At 38.8% G+C, this 25,109-nt stretch overlaps 1 protein-coding gene and 2 long non-coding RNA genes across 4 annotated transcripts in view; 2 read left to right on the top strand and 1 right to left on the bottom strand.

Annotated features, from left to right (window-relative positions):
- Nucleotides 1-25,109, bottom strand: part of LOC145436443 (uncharacterized) — a 512,022-nt gene that overhangs the window by 278,023 nt on the left and 208,890 nt on the right. The window lies entirely within an intron of this gene.
- On the top strand, nt 5,267-8,288 carry LOC145436917 (uncharacterized). 2 transcript variants are annotated; one of them, XR_013914486.1, is made up of 5 exons: nt 5,267-5,772; nt 6,901-6,955; nt 7,228-7,283; nt 7,631-7,823; nt 8,180-8,288. It is a non-coding gene; the product is annotated as an uncharacterized LOC145436917 (long non-coding RNA). The 2 variants fall into 2 exon arrangements; XR_013914487.1 differs by lacking the exon at nt 8,180-8,288 and having other exon boundaries at nt 7,631-8,173.
- Nucleotides 8,449-11,222, top strand: LOC145449694 (uncharacterized). Its single transcript, XR_013918328.1, has 3 exons — nt 8,449-9,031; nt 9,593-9,691; nt 10,060-11,222. It is a non-coding gene; the product is annotated as an uncharacterized LOC145449694 (long non-coding RNA).

Below are 25,109 nucleotides of genomic sequence, written 5' to 3' on the forward strand. Positions count from 1 at the left end.
GAGCCTTACGACGGCTTGTTGTGGTACGTGAATGATGCGGAAGGCGATAATAATTTTTATTATTCCCCGGCTGGTGATTATCATGATAAAATTAGTTTGATGAAGCGTATCAATCACGATCAGAAAAAAGCACGATTTATTTGGGTAGATGGTTCTGGTCCGGTCTTGATAGCGGGACCCTACAAGAGTTCCAGCGGTCCGAGACTTTTCATGGATAATAGAAACCCCGTTCTCAGAGGAGGCGCTCGTTCGGAGGTAGAGCTAGATGGTGGATTACATAGACGAAGAAAAATTCACTTTCAAGGGGAACCTGAGTCCGTGACCAACGTTTTAGTTTATACGGATGTCATCACACCTCAAATTGTAGGTGATACGAGTGCGCCTCTACTACGCAATATCCGCGTTACGACAGGAATAGATGAATATAAGCATATGCTATTCAAAAAAATATATTTCTTTCCTCTGAATACGGAGCGAGTAAGCGAGATACGCGTTATGCTTCGTGATGATAAAGGCGAAGCTATAAAGTTTGGGAACGCGCCTCTTCCTCTCACACTTGCTTTGAGACATCATGAGGAGTCATTATTGCTGTGATCGGGAGGCGTTCAGAAACTATTATCACCAACAGAGCGGTGGTGCTATCAATTTTTTGGGGGGTAAAGTGCAGAGAGGTCATGGACTTGGAAACTTATTTCGTTCGTTCGGAAGAAGCGTTATGCCCTTAATTTCGAAAGGTGCAAAATCACTCGGGAAGCGTCTACTACATACCGGTGCGCAAGTAGCCTCTGATGTTCTTAATGGAGAGAATGTCGGCGATAGTCTTAAAATACGCGGAAAGGAAGCCGCTGGGAACGCTCTCTATTCTTTACTGAGAAAAAGAAAAATGCCAAGAGGGGGTCGTAAGATCACGAAAAAGAGCCGTCGCAAAGATATTTTCGATTAAATATATATTACACGACGATAAGCATCATTTGTTACTTGAGACTTGATAGATGGCGGAGTTAATTCATGTACAGTCCCCAGAGGGGGTACATCCCTCATTGGATTTATTTCACATTCCCGCGACTCAGACTAGCGTTGAAAAGAAAAGAATCATCAAGATAGCGCCGATTTCGAACAACTCTAGTGTGATAACATTCCGCTTCGAAGGCTCAGAAGACTTTATCGATTTGAGCGAGAGCTATTTCTTATTTCATTTACAATTAAAGAAAGGTGGCGAAGCAATTGGTGCCGATGATGATGTTGGAGTTGTAGAAAATATCTTGGATTCCTTGATTTCTCAACTACAAATTAAAGTCGCTAACGAAACTTTGAAACAAGATATAAAAGTACAGTGTTATTCGTCCTATCTGCACAATTTATTCACTCCGCTTGACGTGCAAAATACCACACTGAGGGCCTCAGGATGGAGAAAGGATACTTTAGGAAAAATGGATACGATCGGTGGAACTAACGCCTCGGCTAACAAAGGATATTACAACAGGAGTAAAGCCTATAAGGATGATAACGTGGTGGAAATACGTGCGAAAATCCATCACGGACTATGTCTGCAAGACCGCTACATCCTACATGACGTGCCTCTCGAGTTTGAGCTTACCTTGAATCCGAAAAGCTTTTTCATGATGGGAGATGCTACCGGTCAATTCACCTTAACGAAAAAGGAATTACAGTTATGTAGCGTACGAGTCAGCGACGATGTGAAGACAGCGATGATGGTTAATGCCCAGGCGAAATATCCGTATATCGACATGAAGTTGATCACCCGAACATTTGCGGCTGCTACGACGCAGATAGATATCGGGAATCTATATAGCGGGACTCTACCTTCTCGCCTAATCATCGGAATGGTAGCTACGAAAGCCTTTCAAGGAGATGTTACGAAAAATCCTTATAATTTCATACACAATAATATGCAACGACTCGAACTGAAACTGAACGGATTTCTGATTCCGGAGGGAGGTTATGAGCTAGATTTCGATAAGGGTCATTACACGGAGCTTTACCATAACATGATAGAAGGTACGGGTGCAATGGAGAAAAACAGAGGGCTCCTAACGCCCGAAGAGTTCGCTAGTGGTTTCTGTCTACTGGTTTATAATTTGCGCCCTGATGATTTGGATGATTGCTTTGAAATACAAAAGAGTGGTACCTTAAGTTTACGGATCACATTTCCTGTTGGCGGGCTAACAGCGGAAACTACTTTGCTCTGTTTCATGGAATTCCAGAAGCTATTGCAAATCAGTAGCAGTCGTAAAGTGACCGTGCTATGAACGGGGATGAAATAGACCAAATATTGTGGTGCTGCGAGTCAACAAAACATATTTTCCTTGGCACATTTCCTATCGATCGACTGCCGAGGCGACCCCCTCCTCCTTATGCTATCGTGATCAATTATGACGAAGCTCGAAAAATCGGAAGTCACTGGATATGCATTTACGCGGATGAGGATGAGACACATTTTCACGATAGCTTTGGCTTAATGCCGCTGAAATACGAGATTGCGTGCTTTATAGAACCAGAAAATTATACCTGCTCCATAAAGCGTCTGCAGCACAAACGTTCCAGAGCTTGCGGTCATCATTGTCTAAGCTTTATCGTCCATAAGGCGCGTGGATGGAGCACGGAACGTTATTTAAATTCCTTCGGCGAAGATCACCGCAAGAATGATTCGGTCGTACGACGCTTCGTCAAGGAGCTGAAGCAAGAAAATGAAATTGTATAAATGTATATGCGAATAAAATCAATAGTTTAAAAGTTTGCTTAGTACGTTTAAGGGTGATATTCGCTACGTTCATTATAGCAATCATCTCAAAGTAGTAGACTCTAAATCAGCAGTAGCGACTTGCTTTCGGTTAGGTGATAGTGGCTACATATTACCATTATCTAGCAAGAACCAGGAATTTGTATTGAGTGACTTCGCTCCTACAGCAAACGCAGCTTACATTACGGCGGTACTGAACATCGAGTAATAAGCGGGACTAGGCAGGCTACCCTTAATACGAATTTGCATTTTGCTGGTACAATCTATGCTATAGTTGAGCGACTTTGATACGACCTCAGCACACTTCTTTGATATAGCTGCGCAACGATCTAGACTTGAACGTCGGCGTCTGGTACAGATGTGATGTTATAGCTTCAACACATAGCGTTTTAGGAGGTAAATTATAGCATAGACATAGGTTATAGATTTTATTCACCATCGGAAAAGCATCAGTGCACTAACTATTAAAATCACGCATCTATAAGCAGCAGCTTATGGACTAGTGGCTTCATATTATCATCATCTAGCAGGAGCCAGGAATTTGTATTGAGTGACTTCGCTCCTATAGCCCCAGCAAACGCAGCTTACATTAATACGGCGTTACTGAACATCGAGTAATAAGCGGCGCTAGGCAGGCTACACTTAATACGAATTTGCATTTTGAGGGCACAATCTATGCTATAGTTGAGCGTAAAGCTAGAATTCATAGACTAACATCCATCTCAAATCCGAAGTGCATACCCGCGCAGAGTAATTATAACCAAATTTAGTCCAAATCTATACGGAAATGTAGCCTAACTCGCCTGCGTCATCAGCCGAAGCGTATAGCGCGATAGCAGGAATGTGAAATTTTCTGAGCGTAAATTGCGAGTGCGATGTCGGTGTTTTGATCTGAAATGAAAAAAATTTAGCTTCCATCCGCGGCGGCGTAGCGCATCTTAGAATAGTCGATAAATTATATAGCTATGCTATTCGTGCAGCTATAAGCATAGGTTTATATTGGCTATATATTTTATTCACTATCAGAAATGGTAAGATAAAGCATCACTGCAATAGCTATTAAATCAGCTCCATTACGTATCTAAAAGCAGCGGCTTATGGGGTTGTAAAATCAGCATAATCTCAGTAGTTAGATGCTTGCTACAGCTTGCAATTTACCAACCTTAGGTCGTGAGTAAAGCTAGAATTCATAGACTAACATCCATCTCAAATCCAAGTGCATACCCGCGCGGAGTAATTATAACCAAATTTAGTCCAAATCTATACGGAAATGTAGCCTAACTCGCCTGCGTCATCAGTTGAAGTGCAGAGCGCGATAGTTGTGATAGAAATGTGAAATTTTCGGAGCGTGAATTGCGTATGCAATGTCGGCGTTTCGATCTGAAATGAAATGAGCGAATTTAAATATAGGCGATAAATAATATATATACTGTTGCTGTAGCTAATTAATTAATTCATAATATTGTAATCACACTGCGCGAAACGAGTAATAAGCGGGACTAGGAACTTGCATGTACATACGAATTTATCCGGATTCGAGCATATCCTCGGTTAACATTATAGCCGTGCACAGAACTCATTATTACGTTATTTGCTATTTAAAATGATACGGGAAATCTCGGCGTAATTCGATCTGCGCGCATTATCCATTTATGCTCCAATGCGTTATGCGACTTTAGTATAGGTATTGGATCTAATATATTATATAAAACTTGTACGTTGCTATATATATCTTAATCTGAAGTGCATTGCTGCATCGAAAAATTATAGCTATACGCGATACGCTGACGATTTTTCAATATGGTCAAGAAATGAAATAACCCACCTTTAGTGTTGCGTAATCTGCCTTGTCATTATATGCTTGTAACTAGTTCCGGGCTTGCTTGCGGTGCTAGTCTTCTTGGCTGCATGAAATATGATGTTTTAGCTTCAAACTCAACGCATGAGCATGTCGTATTTGTAACCGCAGCGAGATTCGAGTAATAAGCGAGGCTAGATAGTCTACCCTTAACAGAGAACTTGCACATACATTCGAATTTATGCGACTTCGGCTATATTGCATAGCCGTGCACAGAACTCATTATTACGTTATTAGCTATTTAAAATGATGCGGGAAATCTCGGTGTAATTCGATCTGCGCGCATTATCCATTTATGCTCCAATGCGTTATGCGACTTTAGTATAGGTATTGGATCTAATATATTCTATAAACATGTACGTTGCTATATATATCTTAATCTGAAATGCATTGCTGCATCGAAAAATTATAGCTATACGCGATACGCTGTCGATTTTTCAATATAGTCAAGAAATGAAATAACCCACCTTTAGTGTTGTGTAATCTGCCTTGTCATTATATGCTTGTAACTAGTTCCGGGCTTGCTTGCAGTGCTAGTCTTCTTGGCTGCATGAAATATGATGTTTTAGCTTCAAACTCAATGCATTAGCATGCCGTATTTGTAACCGCAGCGAGATTCGAGTAATAAGCGAGGCTAGATAGTCTACACTGTAAATCCGCAAGGTCGTATTGAACACTTCATAACACTTTTTTCTGCGTACAGACACACTTTTGGGGCATATAAACGCATTGGGCTATTATCGTCGCAACGCTTCTGCGTATTTCTCCGTTTACATGTAACACTTCGCCACTGCGGCTTATTTTCGAGAAAATTTATACTTGGTAATTCATCATCAATTTTGCATTCATAAACCATCGGTACGTTTAGAGATCACGTTAAATCATGGTATATGTAAAATAATATTACTCACTTGACCCAACACTAAGTTTAAGGGTAATATTTCAATGAAATATGCATATTTCCCTGTGAGGCAGAGGGGTCACCACCTTCGTTACGGTAGAGGGCGCTCGTTTTCAGTTTGGATTTGAATTGGTGGTTCGTCAGGCTTCAGGCAGAGAGTAGGGTACACGAAAAAACTTGGCGGAATGGATATATTGAAGCAGTTTCTGCTACCTGATGGCGTAAAGGATCATAACATCCATGTACTGTAAGGTATGGAAATGCGGTAAATGTTATTGAATGTATGTAATGTGAGAATAGTCATAAAATGAACTCGTTTTGACATTGCAGTAACGTCGTTTGTTTTAGATGTTTTAGTAGGCTACTGATATCCCTTATACATATGAATGTTCTTTAGATGTTTTGTAGTATATGATTCGTCTGATATTATTGCTGGATGACCGAGCTTCGAATCTGATAATATACCAGGCTGCGACCAGGTCCAGTACTACGGTACTGATGGGAAACTGCTATAAAAGTAACTTTTTTGACATATGGATAAAGGGATGTTCTCTCTATCCACACTGAAATATCACTATGCATGTAGGCGATATTGTGGTCCATTGTGGACAAGTACTGCAATGTCAGCAATTGAATGCCGACATGACAGTCATGCAACGGTTTTGATTGTTTTTCAACTGCAACACATTTTACACTGTACTGTTTATCCCAAGTGGTAAGGTGTTAACTAAAGCGATTTTTTGACATGTCAAAATAGGTCAAAATTTTGTCAAAATTGTACCGTTACGTCAAAAATTGCCAAAATTCTTTACAAAATAAAATTTGGTTGGCAACTTGCATTTCGTTTGTATCATAGATGATTGCACTGTCGGTGAACATATCATTTTACAATTTACATCTTGTAGCCTACTTTATAGTCCTACCGTTGTAGACGGACCATCGTCTGCTCATTGTGAATCATAAACTGTCAAATGAAACAAATACTCAACGTAGCCTATTGCACTATCCTAACTGAAGCAAGACTGCGTGGGCATTGGTTCTTTTATTAGAAACCGTGTGATGAAATATTGCGATGTAGACAACTTTGTCATAATGAGAGAGAGAGAGTGCAGTGTACGCACAACTTCAGTGTTGCCGGCCAACAACTGCAGCTGGTGAACGTTCTTTCTTCATTCTTGCCAAGCTACTTAGTTAGGACAGACACTTTCTACCCGAATATGTAGGAAAGTATCTTTCGTTGTACTACAACAAATTTTTAATTATTTCTACCATAATACGAGATGTAACTAATACTGAATTATTCATGGGTCCAGATTTCGATAAAATAAATTCTTTTTCATGTAAAAATTTGTCAATTTTCATGCTAAAAGATTTTTTCAGGTCAAATTACTTCGGAAGAACAGACAGCTCCAGCCAGAAATAAAGATAAGTTCCGGTAATACAATTCTAACACTATGTGAGAAACACCTAATTTAAGTACATGGGGTCAAAATTAAGTTTTTCATCATCAAAATATGTGTGAATTTGAATTTTGTAGTCAAAATCTTACCTTTTTAGGTCCAAAAAATCGCCCCAATAATAGCCAAACAAACAATCTTTTCAACAAACCATGGATCACAAGGGGTAGTATTTGTTTTGCCCAATCCCCAAATTTGACTTATCTAAGTTTATTGTGATACGGTAACTGAACTAAACTCTATTTTGCAGGTAGTATGTATTGGACTTGGCACCTGTTTGAAATGCATTTGCTGTATGGAATACTGGTAAGCATCACGGTGTTTTGTAAGTGAACTGGTATATCCTTAGAGAATGAATTTGATTCTGTTGCAATCGGTTACCTTTGTGATAAAGATTTTTATGAACGTTTGCTGATAAAATTTCACAAAAATTGTTAACAATCCAGGAAGTATACTAACTGTGCCAGAGTAAAATTGGTGGTAACGTCATGTGCAACTTTCCATTCCATTACTTAATTATTCTACGAAAGACACCCTTCTGTCACGCACAACCTATTGCAGAAAAAAAAACTGTATCCAGTATGATATCTGCGTGACTACTGAGCAGTTCATTTGTATTGCAAATTTTGGCAACAAATATTTCTTTTCAATAGTCTTGGATTGATCCTCAAATTCGTTCAACTGATGTCCACTCTTTAAAAAGAGCCCCCTGGGTGTACCGTGCCTGCGCTATCAGACAATATTGACAGTGACGTGAGGAGTCGTTCTTAACGGGTTTTGTGCCGGCACAGTCATCTTATGTGATACAGTCCTTTGTCTCAAGAGCCCATGGATACATGTGATTATGTAAGCCTATTTATTCATTTTATATATCACCATTGATTATGTAATTTGCTGGTTTTTGCAGTCCTACTTTTCTCACAAACATTCTCGCAGAGTAACTTACGGGCTATTCGATATGAGCTGAAAAAGGCTTCATCTGTGTACACTGAACACTGAACAGAGATGTAGTTGAACGTAATGAGCTCGTGTAACTTGTACTTTAACTATTGCTTACTGAACTATATTGGGCTAGGTCAGTGGTTCTCAACCTGGGGGGATGAGCACCTCTCCTGCGCTTCTGTAACCTATCTGTGTGAAATATTTATATTTACTTCTGCATCAAATTTACAATTTCCTTTGTAATGTTTCGTATTTTCTAGGAGCAGCATTTGGATTTGTCCAGTAAAAAAAGATCCGCCATGGCACGCCACAAATCAGGGACTCATCAAGCCTGGGTTGCGGCTGATGGAAAGAATATGAAAAATTCCCCCAAGGTGCAGGTAGTATGTATTGCAATCGGCACCTTCTTGAAATGCATTTGTTGTTTAAAATACTGGTAAGCATCGTGATGTTTCTTAAGTAAACTGGTATATCCTTAGATCATGAATTTGATTCTGCTGCATTCGGTTATTTTTATGAATGTTTGCTGGTAAAATTCCACTAAAATGATTAACAATCCAGGAAAGCATGCTACTCGTGCTGGAGTAAAATTGATGGTACGGTCACATGCAACTTTCCATTACAATAATTATTTGTTCTATGAAAGACACCCTTTTGTCACATACAAATGTATCCAGTCTGATATCTGCGTAATACTGAATGCTGGTGACGTCATATTTTGTGATACGATTTTGATGTACATCGTTCTTTCGAGCTCTCTACTAGTTGCTGACGAGTCTCAGCCGAAAATATTCGGGCTCATTTCAATATGCATATACTATTCAATTTTATATTGAAGTTTTGCACCTCAAAGAAGCTGTCCGAATATTGAATAGTTCCCTTGTATTGCAAATTTTTGAAACAAGTATTTTCTTTTCAACAGTCTTGGATTGATCTTCAAATTCATCCAACTGGTGTCGACTCTTCGTAAAGACCCCCTGGTTCTACCGGGCCTGTGCTAACAGACAATGTTGATAGTGACGTGAGGAGTCATCTGAACGGATTTCGTGCCAGTGCAGTCATCTTTTGCGATAATACTTTTGCCTCAAGAACCCATGGAAACATGTGGTTATGTAAGTCTATTTATTCATTTCATATATCACCATTGATTCTGTAATGTGCTGGTTTTTGCAGTCCTAATTCTCTCAATAACTATCTATATATGCGATATGAGCTGAAGAGAGGCTTGATCTGTGTACATTGAACAGAGGTGTTCTTGAATGTAAAGAGCTGGGGTAACTTGTATTTAAACTATTGCTTACTGAACTATACTTGGAACATCAAATTGAGATCATTTCCCATGTCGTGCTAATTCCAAATAATTTCGTTAATTGAATTTAATCAGGAAGGAAGGATTTGAAAGATTGAGAACAATTACAATTACTGCAATGAAGGAAAAGTATTCAACACCTTCCATAAGATGTCACGAATTTTTTTGTTCTAAAGACATTCAATGTGTCCTTTGTCTGGTATATTTTCTCGTCTCAATTCAAAGCAGCTATAAAATCTTAGAATCGAAGTTATATGTAAAGCCTACCGTATGTCAATTATTGTAATGGAAATCCAAACCCATAGGAATAACGATTCTACTATATTTATTTTCGGATCTTGTTTGCATTCAATTACATTTTCAGTAAAACGAGGTTGATGAAGTCAACTGTCTTCTTATCCAAGCCAAATTGAGAGACAAGCTAATACAATCCAAGACCCAAGCGCATGTCTTATTGAAACAGGTATCGTAATCTTTCTGTTTTGTGGACCATACAAATTTACATAGACCGTTCGTAGACGTACATAGACGTTCTGCTATAAATTTCATTCTGAGCTACAGTTCTGCATTCTCACTGTGGCCTGTGCGTCTGAATGTCAATGTAAATGTCAAAATGGCCGAATTGAAAAAAACGCAGACCTAATTCAAGATATTTTTATTAGTCGTTATGCGAATTTTAGTCCTTCTCAGTGATAGGATTTCACATTTACCCGAGCGCCTTTCCTGCGCTTGTGTAACCTGCATGTGTGAAATATTTATATTTATTTCTGCATAAAATTTAGAATTTTCATTGACATATTCAAAACTTTGGAATTTAATCACATTTTCAAGGAGCGCAACTTGGAGTCGACCAGTAGAAAAGAAGCAAACACCATGGCACGCCACGAATCAGAGATTGACCGATCCTGGATCGCAGCTGATGCCAAGAATATAAAACTGCTTCAGTGAAAATGGAGTATTCAGAAACATTGTTGACGTTTTGAGCTACTATGCATTGGATTGTCATACCCCGAAGGAGTGGTTCTCAAACAGGAGAAAGCATTTGAAGGGGCGTGAAGCTGCTGTCAACTAAAATCTTTCTCGCACATGGCAGCTTCTACTTATCTCTCTGTGTATGGTCAGAATTTAATATTTGAATATTCTCTCATCAACAACTATTACCGTCACTGCCATCCAACTATGAGTTGGGATTTCTAGCGTTCTGGTTGCTTTTTTTAATTTCATGATACGACGATAAGGGGTGTGTGAAATTTTATTGCTATCACAACGGGGCGTGTCCAAAAATGTTCAAGAACCAGTGCCCTAATGACTTCCAGATTTCATATTTTGCAGCAGACTGGTAAATAACAACAAAATCTTTTCTGTAAATCTGCAAAATTTGTATGGACTCAAAGAAACGATTTCTTTGTTATTTAAACAAAAGTGATTGGCATTAACCTGATATAAATACTTGTATTGCACGCCCAAGAATATTTTTGATGCCTGGTTAGCAGGCCCAAATTCATTAAGAGTAAAAAATACTTTGTTACTTGCTTATCGTGGTAGTGGTAGTGAAACTGATACATTCATTGTTTATTTACAATAAAATTATAAATTTACAAGCCATAATTTGATCAATTTTAAATTAGTTTTAATGATTTGTGTTGATCATGTTTCCGTCAACGGACGTAACCAATGAATTTGATTCCATGCCATTGTCACGAAAGTTGAAGATACTAAATGATATTTTGTTATCGCTATCCCTAATTCCCTATGCATTCATTTCCATGATTGAACGAGCTGCATGATATTTGTAGTGAGTTTGCTCTTGATCATTTATGATGTTCGTGATTTCATGGACTATTCCGGAAACGGCTTCAACTGCTGATCTGAAATTATGAAACCCTGTCACAGCAGCTATTGGAAATTTCAATGTTTGTACGTATTTCATCACCCAGGTTGGGTGTTTTAAGCGTCATCTATTCATGAATCAATAAAATCTGATTTTATTTTGAGCCCTGCGTTCCGGTGACTAGTCAACCAGCGACTTTGAGGCTGAACACTTTTTAGGTAAACACTTTTAATTTAAACACTTCGCAACACTTCTAGGCGTTCAATTTTTGGATCACGTTTCGTGTTCAATTTTCCGGGTTGAGCAACACTTCAGAATTTACAGTGTACCCTTAACAGAGAACTTGCATATACATTCGAATTTATGCGACTTCGGCTATATTGCATAGCCGTGTACAGAACTCATTATTACATTATTAGCTATTTAAAATGATGCGGGAAATCTCGGTGTAATTCGATCTGCGCGTATTATCCATTTATGCTCCAATGCGTTATGCGACTTTAGTATAGGTATTGAATGTAATATATTCTATAAAACATGTACGTTGCTATTTATATCTTAATCTGAAGTGCATTGCTGCATCGAAAAATTATAGACAAAAATTATAGCTATACGCGATACGCTATCGATTTTTCAATATAATCAAGAAATGAATTAGCCAACCTTAGTGTTGCGTAATCTGCCTTGTCATTATATGCTAGTTCCGGGCTTGCGGTGCTAGTCTTCTTGGCTGCATGAAATAGGATGTTTTAGCTTCAAACTCAACGCATTAGCATGCCTAATTTATAACCACAGCGAGATTCGAGTAATAAGCTAGCCTAGATAGTCTACCTTTAACAGAAAACTTACATATACATTCGAATTTGTGCGACTTCGGCTATATTGCCGGTTAACATTATAGCCGCGCACAGAACTCACTATTACGTTAGCTATTGGAGAAATCCCAACGTAAATCAATCTGCGTTCACAAGTAAGCTAATGCTGTATCGAGAAATTATAGCTAAATTGAGTTTAAATTGGTACGAAAATGCATTGATCTTACCTCGTCTGCGATGCTTGCATCCCTGCGCACATGGCAATACTTTTAACAGAAGTGTGAAGTTTTCAGAATGCGAATTGCTTTACGTCGGAAGTAAACATTCTAATTCGTATCGCCAGCGCGGCGTTTTCTTGGAAACGCAACTATATTTAGAATGTTCTAATTCCCATTATCGATGTGGTCCGACTTCTTAGAATCGCAACTATATTTAGAATGTTCTAATTCATATTGTCGATGTGACCCGACTTCTTGGAAATGTAAGCAACTATATTCGTACCACATTTGCACGCGTCAATTTCTTGGAATAGTATTCAGCAATATGCGCGGCGCATGAGCTTTGCGTGATCGTAGGCCTTTATGGTTGCGATATCTGTATTATGAAGTTGCATTTGCAGAATTCCCCAAAATCATTGACTAATTAATGATGACACAGCTGTTATAGTACACAATAACTCGAAAAAGGTGTTGTCTCGGAATTTAAGAGAGAATCGGTGGTTATATTCTCAAAACAGCTCAATACGGCTAGTTTGCTCAATAGTCTGGTGGTGAGCGACGTGACATTATACCCATCCAAACCAGGTTCGATTCTAGCTAAGGTAAGTTTTGGCGTGGTAATGAGTGTCATAGGTGCAGCAATCGACATCGCGCTGGTTGATGCGGCGCTGTGCACCATATAGATGCGGCAATCAATGCGGTGATGATGTGGCAATGGATGATGTGGCACTATAGGTGTGGCGCTTGATGATGTGGCACAGATGATGTGGCAATGGGTGTGCTATAGGTGCAGCAATGGGTGAATGATGTGACAATAGGTGTGCTATAGGTGCGGCAATGGGCGGATGATGTGGCAATGTAGGCGTGGCAATGTAGGCGACGTGGCCTTCTGGGATTGGCGGGCAATAAAGCCAGCTAAGTCTACTACTAACATGCCTGCATTGCATATATTGCATTTTCGGTAATGTCCATTCTCGGTGGTGTCCATTCTCGGTAATGTCCATTCTCTGTGGTGTGCATTCTCGGTAATGTCCATTCTCGGTGGTGTCCATTCTCGGTAATGTCCATTCTCTGTGGTGTGCATTCTCGGTAATGTCCATTCTCGTTGGTGTCCATTCTCGGTAATGGCATTCTCGGTAATGGTTTTCTCGGTATTGACCGGACACCAATATTTTCGGCTGACACTCTTCAGGGGTAATCGCGCGACATCAAGCAATATTTCCTTCATTACAACGAATTCAAGCCGACAGACAGAAGACAGAAGATCGCGACCTCGAGCACAAACATTACCGCGTTAGCATTCGTTGAAGGGACATTAAGGAGAAATTACACACTAACACTGGAAATAATATTTGTCCGATGTGATACGGATTTCATCCGATATAAGATCCCGAGACAAATCACGGCGCAAATCTGCGATTGGAGTGAGGTTTGGCGTTGCTGTGTAAATCGGGCAATATATTGCGTCCTCGTTACGAAATCATTTGTGTAGATCAGTGGTTCCCAACGTGGGCGATTTGGCGGCCTAGGAGGGCGAAAATGATGAAGGGCGCGATAGGGGCGCGAAAATGGACAAAGGGGGCGACAGGGGGCGATGACGCGTTGAAACGACTATATTGGAGTCAAGTCGGAGAAATGACCTTTTTTCTTAGTCAACCCACGGAAATTTAGTTGCAAAAGTGTAAAACTCGACAACGAACCGAAAAGTTGACCTTTTTTTAGTCAATCCGCCGATGATTACAGATTGTATGCCGATTTTTCGGTTCACAGAACTTTGGGGGCGATGATTGACGTTGAGCTTGAAAAGGGGGCGATGAGTCGAAAAGGTTGGTAACCACTGGTCTAGATGCTTTACTATGGTCAGAATTCGCCACTATCGCGAGGGGTCCGTGGTCATAGGAGAAATGAACAATTGGGCATGTGACAAATGGGTGGGTTAAGTTTTAGCTTTAGGGTTGATTTAGGGACTTAGGGTTACGGTCAGAATTGGAATAGATATATATATGAGGGATAATTTCAGGGGTATGCCTGTGGTTAGGATTAATTTTGGAGTTATATAGTCAAATGCTTAAGTGACGCATGCTCAAGCGTCCATGCCCAGCTGTCGTTTTTCATTGTGTCCCATTCTCATATTCTCGGGCAATCATCGAGAGGGTATTACAAAGACACCATAGCCACATAACGTTTGGGGCTGGTTTATTCATTTGCGTTAGATTGTTAGTGCGCAATCATTGTTAGTTGCGACAGTATAACTACAATAGGTTTTCTTCTTACTTAATGTCCAAGTGCAAGATGCGATTTGCTATCCCTATCAAAACCACCTCAAGTGCAGTAGAAAATCAAAGGTCGGAAAAGCACTCGAGTAAGTGGCGCTGAGACAGGATTTTAGTAGACATTCGCAGATATCCCCTTTCCAAATTGCCAGATGCATATTCGCGACAAAAGCAAAAGGACTAATAACCTTACACATATTATTTTATGCAGGGGTTATATTGCATGCTTGTTATGACAATTTACCCCGAAACGTGTAACCAACATATGCCAAAACCACTCATTGCTTTCAAAATTCCAAGTCTGAAAAGTAGGTAGTTTGGACTTGAAGACTGTGAAATAGAAGTAGTAGTCCAAAGACACAACAGCCTGAGTAAATATGAAGTAGAAGTAGGTAATACCTACTTGGGTACACCGACAAAGTATACCTCATTACTGATAATCTAAGTAGTTACGTTACACGTAATTGAATAGTATATTCATATTGAATACTATTGAATTGTATATCGAAGTTCTGTAACTCCAAGAAGCTCTTACACGTGATTGTAGACTGAAATCTATAAACCTATAAATTCTACTTCGCGGTGCGAATTTTGTGGTAACACCTTGTTTCTTCTGTTCGTCACATATGATTCTATTACAACAATCGATGGGTATGCTATTTACCCTGGTTGGCGGACGTCATGTGATAAACTCACAATGAGGTCATCCAGCCAGCAAAGCATCGAATATCAGCTTACAAAATACTTGTGGCATCAACAATAAATGAAAACCGGTCATTCTTGTACCATAATAGTATAAAGTCAGTTCGGTATCGGATCAAGACGGACGTCTCAAGCATCCAATGACGATTTGCATATGGCATATGTGCTTTTGGAAAAGAATTAACTTTCGACTATTTGCGACAATACTTGGGTCTGAAGTGACTTCAGTAGCGATCCGGATATCATGAGCTTGCTTGGAGCATATTTGTCGGCTGTGCTGTCACTGGTGAACTTTGTGACGGATATCTGCTCGGTTTGGATATACTGGATGCACACGGACGATAGTTTGGACGGTTTCTATGTAGCGCTAATCTCTACACTGATCTTATTTATAAGTCCCATACCTATTACCATGGGTATAGCGTGTACCTTCACCAAAAGATCCACTAAAGTGGAAAAAACTTTGCGCAAAGCAAAAACGCTCGAATTGACATTGACAGCTATACCTCAACTATGGATCAGTTTATACGCTTTATCAGTGGGCGCAAATCTACTTTACGGGGAAAGAACACTATTACTCGTGTCATCAGCTATGTCGTATTTATCAGTATGCGCGATCTTACCGCGTGCCGATAACAAAATGTTAAGTAAAACCTTTCAAAACGATTCCATGACTGACTTCGACCGTTTCGTGGTTAACGCCTCAAAATGTGCGATGTTTATGGCGCGAATTTTGTTGCTGGTTTACATGACCTCACAGATCGGATGGTATTATACGGCTATGTTTTTTGGGACACATTGGATTTTGTTATCTGCTCTGTGTTTTTGTGCGATTTCAAGACATTATACCAATCCGTGTCGAAATGCTGTTGACGCGATCGAATCAGGACTTTTGCATTTCTTCTCGTGGGTATGTCCAGTTAAGCGGTCTTGGTCTCATTTCTTCATAACGGCGTATTTTATTTTGGAGCACGTTCTAGCGTGGATCTTGTTGCTGTGTTTGCCTAACAACCAATCTACTTTTCTCATCGTCAATGTACTGGCATTTCATGTGTTGATGAATACTGTCGCTACTTTTTTCATGATTGCGTATGTTATTAAGAAATGGCCGTGAGTTCGGATATAACTTATCCTGCTGCACTGAAGGGTTTACAATTACGCGGGAAGTAATATATAGCCAATTATTGCACGCAGTCTCCTAGTATTGCGCATAGCGAATATTCCTGCTGTGCGTCAACTTATACACCCGTTTCATTTAATTTCGTAAACAGCTTTTTCATTTCGATGTCATCAAGGTGATTTATTTATTTTCATTGCAAATCTTAGTTTCTAGTAGGCTATTTGTTTTTACCGAATGCGTTAGAAAAATTCAAAAGGGCCAAAATCGACTGTCACCAGACTGTTATTTCATGTCATGTGACGTACGAAAGCAATTACTTTAGTATGGACAAGACATTGTAAAAGAGAGGAGTATTCTTCACGGAATGTGTGGCAGTCATACATAGGACTACTCCAGCATACTCAATGTATATCCATTTTTGTGAATATTGGTTGTAATCACAGCTAAAAGAAAACGTTAGATTCGGTGCGTGCTTCTTCATCATTCGTATCTCCTACTGTGTGACACAGTCACAGTTGCCAACGAATATTATAACGAATATTATAGCGCAATGCAACATTGTTCCTAATGACGTCGTGCCATTTGAAAAATATGACCTACATTGCCCCAATGCTCGCATCAGAATCAAAATCAGTTCAGAATTATTATTCATCAAAAGTTTCGTGGAATAAACGCGAACTGCGATACAATCAAACATGAAGAATACGTCGAAACAGCTTCTTTAATACACTCGATCAACTCTTACCTCGGCCTGCATGCTTGATTGGGCTGGACATTATCACAAAAATTAGGAAATTGCACATGATCTGTACAGTATATGTGAGGCATGAGATGTCGGAATAACTGGACCATTTACGCCTCTCTTTCAAATCACGTAAAACGCACCAGTTTATCCCACACGATAATCTCATAATCGGGGTGTCAAATTTGATTTTAAATAATTATACGTATTGCAATATAGGATTCCCGAAGCCCCTCGTAAATCACACAGGATGGGGTTTTGGCCTTGGATGAATTCGCAATACAAATAAAATCGTTTTAATAATATATTCATGACATAAATATATTAAATCCCGAAGCTTTTCGAGCTGACACTATTCAGCGGCAATCGTCAGCGAATGGAGAATTTCAAAAGCATATTTCTGTCATGAATATATTATTAAAATATATATTATAGTTCTGTACCCCAAAGAGTCTCTTCAAAAATAATCGATTAACACGCGAAATCTTCATATCTTGACGTATGGCCGACTACACAATGCACACGATAAGTTGCCAACCCTTGGCCTACGGAAATATCGAAAAATTGGACAAGCAATAAAAATCAAGATACCTATTTCAATACGAGGCACAATGGAAGTCAAAGTGTCAGCCAAAACATATACTAGCATTTGAATAGCTTCTGGGGGTACAGAACTTCAATATAACAATGATTAGCATATTCATATTGAAATGAACCCGAATATATTAGGCTGACACTCGTCAGGGGTAATCGTCAGCAACTAGTAGAGATCTGGAAAGAACATTGTATTGTACCATTGTTGATATAAAATGTTCTCTCCAATTCTCTACTAGTTGCTGACGATTGCCCCTGAAGAGTGTCAGCCGGAAATATTCGGGTTCATTTCAATATGATTATACTATTCAATTGTATATATTAGCTAGACTGTATTCCAGTTTCACATTCTTCTTTCTCCTTTCTGTGGATGATGTCATATATGAAGTGGCGGAAGCACATTGTTTCAAGTCTATTGTTATAGCGTTGCTCCATTCGTTGCCTACAGACCCAGTATAAAAGTACGGTAATGTGACCGTGCCTGTAATAATATATTGCGTTATAGTCTACGAATTTCACGGCATCATGTTTTCATCACTGGCCGCGTGATGTGATTGTGATACTATCGTCTGTTCCAGGCGAATCACGTTGCAGACCACCTGATCTGCGAAGGTGTGAGTAGTTATATAGATCGCTCGCGAATCGCCATTGGTTCCTTATGGGCGGGGTGGCATGGTGCCAAGAAACCGGGGGTGGCATGGTGACCCTTATGTCTTATGGCGGGGGTGGCATGGTGCCATTGTGTCTTATGGCGGGGGTGGCATGGTTACCTTTTCGGGTATAGGCTGCGGCGGCATGGTGCCGTGAAACTCGTGGTGGCATGGTGACCCTTATAACTATAGGCTGCGGTCGCATGGTGCCACTGTGTCTTATGGGTGCGGCGACATGGTTACCTTTTTCGGGTATAGACGGCGGCGGCATATGCTAACGTGAAAACTCGTGGTGGCATGCTAATGTTTTTTGGTATACGTGCGGTGACATGCTAACGACGATAAATGTGTCTGTCATGTATTCTTACGGGATCTGTGGTGACTCACCATGAGTTCTTATGGGTGCGGTCGTGAATCGCCCTTTCGGGTATAGGCATCTCTCGCATGTCGTACTTTCGCGTATAGGCTGTGGTGGTGATTCGCCATGTGTTCTTATGGGTGCGGTCGTGATTCGCACTTTCAGGCATCTCTCGCATGGTGTTGAATAGTCACCAACAATAACCGCGCAAACGGAAACGTGGCTTGCAAGAGGATTTACGCAGTGCGTGCGACAGACGGCGATTCGAATATCAACAATAGTCGCGTTCGCAAACGAACACTTCAAAAAGATGTGAAATATTTGCAAAACCCCGCGATCGCTGACAAGATAATGACTCGGGTGACATGATAACGTTACAGGTATAGGCTGTGGTGGTGATTCGCCATGTGTTCTTATGGGTGCGCTCGCACGTCGTACTTTCAAGTATAGGTATCTCTCGCATGTCGTATTGGAAACTCGTGTTGGCTCGCTCACGCGGTGAAATTTTAGTAATCAGTTTGTCGCAGAACTTGATTTCACTCGTAAGATTTAATAAGTAACGAATAACAGACCGCCAGTGTCGGTAACTTGAATAACGACAAATTGTCACTTATTTCCGCTCTAACCCTAATCCTTTGTGAAGTGAACGCTTATTCAAAAGGTTGTGATATAATTTTAAAATCCAACAACCACTCACCGGATAATGCTGCAGACATAGCAATCCCTCATGCCCGCTCACAAGGTAATATTTCGGTAATTAGTTTGTCACAGAACCGTCGCAGACGGTGATTCAAAACCAACAATTTGTCACTTGCCCGCGATCGCTATATGTTTTGACACTTCAGAAGAGTGGTTGACTTTAGTTGCGTGATACAAATCATGAGAATATTCAATCAATGCGTCAATTTGTCAACTCGAAATGAAACTCACTACACAAATCAAGTCGATTCGTATCTGAATGTTTTAAATCGGTACAACTCTAATCCTTTGACAAATCCCTTAACGCGTTTTTGTTGAATCGAACGTAACCGAATATTACTGACGCCGACTTTCAGCCGCATCGAATTATTCGCACATTCCGCGTCGCTGTTTTCACACTTATAGAATCAATACCAACTATAACTCTACAAGAATCAAGAATCACAAGTATGTGCATTACACAGTTATTGTCTTTATTAACTTGAAATCAAACACTTAACAAAAACACGCAACTAATCATTTGGCAACTCTAGCATTACCAAAAAATTCCAGTATTGTTGATTGAAAATCCTTGAGTCATTATTATCAAAAATGTTATAGTACCGCATCGGGATCCATTCGCGGGATGTACTAAAGGTAAATCCAAATAATCCACATTCGCGGGATGTACTAAAGGTAAATCCAAATAATCCACATTCGCGGTATGTACTAAAGGTAAATCCAAATAATCCAGAATGAAATATTTGGACTTTGACATAGTGTGAATTGAAATATATTGACAAACATGACTACCAACTTTGATCCAGTCACATTTCAAGATCATACTTTGAAACAATCCTTGAAACTTACAACTCTATTCGCGATCTTGCTTTCCGTTTGCCAAAGAGACATTTTAACATCTTACCATACTCAAAAGAATTATTCATAACATTAACCGGTGTTAAAAATATAGTTTTTACTTACTTGATTATATCACCACAACTCGCAAACTTGAATTAATTCATCCTGGTTGTATTCATATGACGATATTACTTCTCAGTGTCGGCGACTTGAGATTAACATAATATGCTTGAGTATACGAGATTTGAAAGTCCGACCAACGTAGTTGAGAATTCATTTCTTACAATCGAACGATGGTGTTATATTCAAAGTTATCATGCTGTGAACATAAGGATTGACACATTGATTTGACATATGAGATTTTGTAATAGTTGATCATTACTTTATTATTAAATTATTTGCGTTAATTAGACCCGGCGTTGTGGTAAATGTTATGACAGCAACAAACTTTTCAGTACCAATGTTATTGACATATTAAGCTGTAAAACTATGTGTGTCTGAAATGTTCTTGATAGGAAAATTACTCCACCTTGGTAAAAATCACTCTGCGTATCGCGGATATCAGAAAATATTTCCAGTAACCAAGACTAAAGATGAAACGACAATATCGGTCTTATTACATTCAGCAATCAGTACAATTATTAAAATCTATCGTTTGCGATAAACAGCACTAAAGATGTAATAATTCCAGTATTCATACATTGAACATCCGATACAAAATGCTTTATTATCCCGATTCCCAACGGGTAATTGAAACGACTATGTGTAGAATCAGTATATCACAATATCGTTACTATTGAATCCAACGATTTATTGTCGGAATTTGTGACAGAGAATTGAAACATATGCACTTTACAGAGTGTGAAAATATCACTTTGAGTATCGAGTACCGTTCGAAGCTAGCGATCAATTCTTAATCATTTCAGTAACTCCCCATTGTGTGTGCTAAATGTAAAATATCGCGAGGTTATACACTCTAAGACTTTGATTATTGTAAAAATAAATTGTGATATGTTTGTTAGATGCATCCAATTCAACTAGAAGTGTCTAGTGCCCAACACTCGTAATATCAAAAAAGTACTTGCTAGACTGTTATTTGCTAAACGTGTTTTGTATTGTTGTTCATTTCTAGTATTGATTGAAATCATTCTTGAACCCTCAAATAATAATTCCCGACATGAAACCAAGCCGCTGAAAGTCGTTACCATCGCGAAGATACAATGTGTACGATGTTTGTCAAAATGTGTCCTACCTGGCCAACAGAAAACAAATTTCACTAGCTTGGTAATGAAACCGAAGTCTCCATTCGATATTTTGTTTGTGTCAAATACTTTACAATGAACACATTTGCGTGGTTGAGCTTTACATCATCAAGCTGTTATTTGTAAATCAAGATTTCGGTAAACTTGTAAATGTATCGTTTAACTAACTGACATTTAGTGATTGGGGAACATACCACTTCGAAATACTCCATTGATCTTAATTTCCATCATCGTGATAAGCGAAGTACATTTGTTTTGAATTCATAACAATAGGCTTTTCTATGGCACGATAAATTATTGACAAGTTCTGCTCAGAAGATTGGTTGCATATCACTAAAAATAATATACCACACATATTATTACTGTTACTCCATTCATCGGTATTTTTTCTGTTGTCGATTTTCAAACGAGTAAAATTTATTACTTGAGTTGCTCTGCTTAATGTAAATGTAAACTCACCCGTCTTTCAACAACAAACAATGTTAAAAAAAGTATGCAATCAAACACAACAAGTTTTACGATACTAATTATTATCCCACATAACCCATTTCTTACCGAAGCCATACGAAATATATTCATGTTACACGAAAATATTCGCTCATGCTACAAACCTGTACAATGATTGGTGGTGCGTTCAAACTGTTTCGATACCTCAAGAACTTTATTGTCTGAATGGTTGTTCATGTATCTTAATAATCAAGTAGTTCAACACATAACTAGTATTACCAGAAACACCAGAGTTGTTTACACAAAAGTTTGTATGTGTACAGTATGCGAATACCATGTGCAAGTCCAGCACAATTGTGGTATCCATACGAGTTTAGTTAACACAATTTACGACACCGAGGTCGCCTCATCTTTCGTAAGACAACAAACCAAGGCTTCAGGATATGTCCATGTCATAACAATAAATCAGCTACTCCAACAACAGAGTACATATGTTTTCTAGTTACGGTGCTTACATCTTACACACAATTCATCACATGGTTGTCCTCACAACAAAACAGCTAGAAGATGTTATCATACAAAATGGTCGTTATAGTTTGCACACCAATGGCACATCGTACAAGTAACAAGTCTCGAGAATCCAGTTATTCAAAAAAACGTGAAAGTGTTTCTACACCAAGTCGTTATGTTGACGAAAGCGTATATTGTAATATCATGATCGATTTGCATTCGTTGGTTACAAAATGTCACTACTCAAAATAATTATTTTTCACTCAAACACAAACGCATACTTGTCACCATTCGTTTCATCAAGCACGAGTTCAAGAAACCTGCTACGACATGAATTGTTATTTTTATGTTGTGTAAATAGGTAATAATTAATTTTAGTAACACTATATCAACATCATCGAGTTGCGCGAATAGATTTACATGTGGTCTTGTGGTTTTAATCGAAGTATACAGCACGGTCTAATGTAGAGTCATCTCTACTGTACAGCAACTCGGTAATCGAAATGCATTAAAATTTAAACAACGATCTTGTTTCGTCGCACCAAAAATATGTTTACTATCGCGATACTCTGCACAGGCCGTGTAAATCCTTTTCACACTCGTAATAGTATACCAACAGCTACCGGCGACAACGTTTAACAATACCAACAACACTAAACATACGATACCTACCCAAGTAAAATTACCATTTTCACCTGGAGGTCGGTCGTTACCCGAGTAGAAATACCATTATCCTTTGGAGATTTATCGTTTACCCAATGTAACAAACCCCTTTTCCTTTGGTAATCTATTTTTTCTCTGGGTAACAATCCTTTTTCACTTGGAAATATATTTTTCTCTGGTTAACAAACCTTTTTCACTTGGAAATATATTTTTTCTCTGGGTAACAATCCTTTTTCACTTGGAAATATATTTTTTCTCTGGGTAACAATCCTTTTTCACTTGGAAATATATTTTTCTCTGGTTAACAAACCTTTTTCATTTGGAAATATATTTTTCTCTGGTTAACAAACCTTTTTCACTTGGAAATATATTTTTTCTCTGGGTAACAATCCTTTTTCACTTGGAAATATATTTTTTCTCTGGTTAACAAACCTTTTTCATTTGGAAATATATTTTTTCTCTGGTAACAAACCTTTTTCACTTGGAAATATATTTTTTCTCTGGGTAACAAACCTTTTTCATTTGGAAATATATTTTTTCTCTGGTTAACAAACATTTTTCACTTGGAAATATATTTTTTCTCTGGGTAACAATCCTTTTTCACTTGGAAATATATTTTTTCTCTGGTTAACAAACCTTTTTCACTTGGAAATATAGTAGATAGTACTATAGATTAGTAGATAGTAATCTGGGTTAAATCTCGATACAATTATTGTGGCCAGGCCCCATATTTATCTGTGGATATATCACTCTAATGATATGCGTTGCATACTGTACCGTTCGCTGTATCGAGAGCACCAATGGTAGTTGAGTGAATAACCAAGATGGCCAAATATATCCGTTTGTTTGTCTGAATTTTACATTGGATCTCCAAGCCTTCTGTCGTCCATGCCTCCGATTGATTTTATTGACCTCACGATGCAATAACGAAGTCCTGGAGGGTATGATGATATTGTCTATGGGTTATACCGATGTGTGCATAAACACCCAACATTGATACACTGATACATTGTATGTAATGTCATAAACCACATTTACGTGAATACTTGGCAGGGTTGAACCATCGTAAAATATATATTCGATATGTATTGTCATTTTTCACGAAGAAAAAAAATCAAGGGTTGTGAATCTACATGTTTAATTACATTTGGTCGTTGGTTCTGTTTTATCGCTTTGCATTGAATATCCGGATCCGGTTATGAACTGACCTGTATTGGGTTTGTAATTCCATACTGAATGGGGCGATATGTATTGACCAAACCGATTACCACTACATATCGCTGTACGTATAATCTGTATAGGGTGAGCAAGGAAATTAATCACAAGTAACCTGGAATCGTTAGCACGATGGGTAGTATGCGTTCCTACATTTTCCGAAGATTGTTATCCGTGTATCAACCAGTTAACAAAGGCGGGGGATTACAACTTTAGACGGATTGGTTCTGGAAAATCTAAAGCACGAACCCGGACATCGCAGTCATATCGAAATAGCGCATTGGTATTGTGTGTGTGTGTGTGTGTGTGTGTGTGTGTGTGTGTGTGTGTGTGGCTAACCGTCGATTTTGATGGATGCACCAGAACAAGTGAGTATGCGATTACACAAATGTATCGGAGTCGTTGTTGGTGTATATTTTGTCACTGTCCGTTGTAACAATATACAAAAATATCAAATTGACCGGTGTGGTTGTCAGTTTTCAAAACGAAAATGATATTGTTACCCAGGGAGAAGATAGATTTCCAAGTGAAAACGGTATTGGTACTCAGGTAAATGACAGTTTCCAGACGAAAAGGGTTTGTTACCCAGGAGAAAATGATTAGTTACTCTAGGTAAAAGTATTTTTCCAAGTAAAAATGTATTGTTACACTGGGTAAACGCCGAATCTCCAAAGGAAAATGATATTTTTACTCGGGTAAACGACGGATCACCAAGTGAAAAAGGTTTGTTGCTCAGGGAAAAAGGTTTGTTACCCGGGAAAAAATATATTTCCAAGTGAAAAAGGTTTGTTACCCAGAGAAAAAATATATTTCCAAGTGAAAAAGGTTTGTTAACCAGAGAAAAAATATATTTCCAAGTGAAAAAGGATTGTTACCCAGAGAAAAAATATATTTCCAAGTGAAAAATGTTTGTTAACCAGAGAAAAAATATATTTCCAAATG

Source organism: Botryllus schlosseri, chromosome 1 (genome assembly GCF_051294905.1).
Source record: "Botryllus schlosseri isolate E-star chromosome 1, Bs_hap1, whole genome shotgun sequence".
Taxonomy (NCBI): domain Eukaryota; kingdom Metazoa; phylum Chordata; class Ascidiacea; order Stolidobranchia; family Styelidae; genus Botryllus; species Botryllus schlosseri.